At 40.9% G+C, this 2,448-nt stretch overlaps 1 protein-coding gene across 1 annotated transcript in view; it reads right to left on the bottom strand.

Annotated features, from left to right (window-relative positions):
- vps13c (vacuolar protein sorting 13 homolog C) overlaps positions 1-2,448 on the bottom strand; it is a 289,282-nt gene that overhangs the window by 266,924 nt on the left and 19,910 nt on the right. The window lies entirely within an intron of this gene.

The raw sequence follows: 2,448 nt of genomic DNA, 5'->3' as shown, positions 1-2,448 counted from the left end.
CCCACACACACACACACACACACACAGAGACCATCGAGAACGATTTGATCCAGCAGCTGTTCTGAAAACAACAAACATCTGAACTGTTGCACAAACAGTAAGTGTGGTTTCTGCAGCAGTGAGTCGTGACGAGGCTTCACATCTTTACCACCATCATCACCATCATCCTGCAAACTGTAGCCACAGAAAGAAACCCACTTCTCCAAAGATAGTTAGAGTCCTGGCAATCCTTGAAGGAATGCATGGAGCTCACCACCTTTTAGGCAAGAGGTTTTTTTTTTTTCAATTCAACCTTTATTTAGACAGGTTAATCCCATTGAGCCTCGAGGACTCATTTACAAGAGAGACCTGATTTCAACAAAGAATGATGACAACAATGGACAACAGCAACAGACAATCATAAAAGAGGCATACAGATTTTTTTTTAAACAAATTAAAATAAGATGGCAAAAATAGCAGAAATAGCTAGATTATAAGGCGAATGTAGAAAACTAAAAACAGGAACATGTCTGCAATGGTCTTTGCCAGGAGTCCAACAGATTCTTAAAGCCACTTACAGAGGTCAAGATCGAGAGCTTCAGATCTTTTAACAAGATATTCCAGGAAACAGGAGCGGAGTAGGAGAAGACCCTTTTGCCAAGTTCAGTCCTCAATGAGCGCACGCTGTAGCTGCACTCACGAAGAGACATGTAGGAGGAAATGTATGAAGGCAGCAGACCAAGAGGTGATTTAAATGTGAAAATGTACCAGTGAGAAAGTCTGTGTGAAGTTAAAGATGTCCAGTTAACCAGTGAATACAGGGTGCAGTGGTGGGTACGATAATCACAGCCAGTTACAGTATGAATCTTAGTGCACCGTGATAGACAGCATCCAACATCTGCAGGGTGCTTGTAGGAGCGTTCATGTAAATAATGTCACTGTAGTCAATGGAGACAAGGAAAGTCACAGATACAAGGTGTTTACAAGAGTTTAAACTGAGATCAGCTTCTGATGACAAATGATAGAGTTGTAGCAACTTTGGTCATCTTTATCTTCATCCTCTACCGCTTACAGTGGTGCTTGAAAGTTTGTGAACTCTATATAATTTTCTATATTTCTGAATAAATATGATCTAAAACATCATCAGATTTTCACACAAGTCCTAAAATTAGATAAAGAGAGCCCAGTTAAACAAATGAGACAAAAAAACTATACCTGATCATTTATTTATTGAGGAAAATTATCCAATATTACATATTTGTGATGGTACAAAACGGATTCCAAAAAAGTTGGGGCACTAAACAAATTGTGAATAAAAACTGAATGCAATGATATGGAGATGGCAAATGTCAATATTTTATTCGTAATATAACATAGATGACAGATCAAAAGTTTAATCTGAGTAAATGTAACATTTTAAAGGAAAAATATGTTGATTCAAAATTTCACAGTGTCAACAAATCCCAAAAAAGTTGGGACAAGTAGCAATAAGTGGCTGGAAAAAGGAAATTGAGCATATAACGAACAGCTGGAAGACCAATTAACACTAATTAGGTCAATTGACAACATGATTGGGTATAAAAAGAGCTTCTCAGAGTGTCAGTGTCTCTCAGAAGCCAAGATGGTAAGAGGATCACCAATTCCACCATTGTTGCACAGAAAGATAGTGCAGCAATACCTGAATGGTGTTACCCAGCGTAAAATAGCAAAGAATTTTAAGTTATCATCATCAACCGTGCATAAAATCATCAAAAGATTCAGAGAATCTGGAACAATCGCTGTGCGTAAGGGTCAAGGCCGTAAAACTCTACTGGATGCTCGTGATCTCCGGGCCCTTAAACGTCACTGCACCTCAAACAGGAATGCCACTGTCAAGGAAATAACAGAATGGGCTCAGGAATACTTCCAGAAAGCATTGTCAGTGAACACTATCCACCGTGCCATCCGCCGTTGCCAGCTGAAACTCTACAGTGCAAAGAAGAAGCCATTTCTAAGCAAGCTCCACAAGCTCAGACGTTTGCACTGGGCCAGGGGTCATTTAAAATGGAGTGTGGCAAAATGGAAGACTGTTCTGTGGTCAGACGAGTCACGATTTGAAGTTCTTTATGGAACACTGGGACGCCATGTCATCCGGACCAGAGAGGACAAGGATAGCCCAAGTTGTTATCAACGCTCCGTTCAGAAGCCTGCATCACTGATGGTATGGGGTTGCATGAGCGCTTGTGGCATGGGCAGCTTGCATGTCTGGAAAGGCACCATTAATGCAGAGAACTATGTTCAGGTTCTAGAACAACATATGCTCCCATCTAGACGTCATCTCTTTCAGGGAAGACCCTGCATTTTTCAACACGATAATGCCAGACCACATTCTGCAGCAATCACAACATCATGGCTACGTAGGAGAAGGATCCGGGTACTGAAATGGCCAGCCTGCAGTCCAGATCTTTCACCTATAGAGAACATTTGGTG

Source organism: Nematolebias whitei, chromosome 2 (genome assembly GCF_014905685.2).
Source record: "Nematolebias whitei isolate Nwh7 chromosome 2, NemWhi1, whole genome shotgun sequence".
NCBI classification, from domain to species: domain Eukaryota; kingdom Metazoa; phylum Chordata; class Actinopteri; order Cyprinodontiformes; family Rivulidae; genus Nematolebias; species Nematolebias whitei.
The sequence above is the reverse complement of the archived record's forward strand: the minus strand, read 5'-3'. Positions and strand labels throughout refer to the sequence as shown.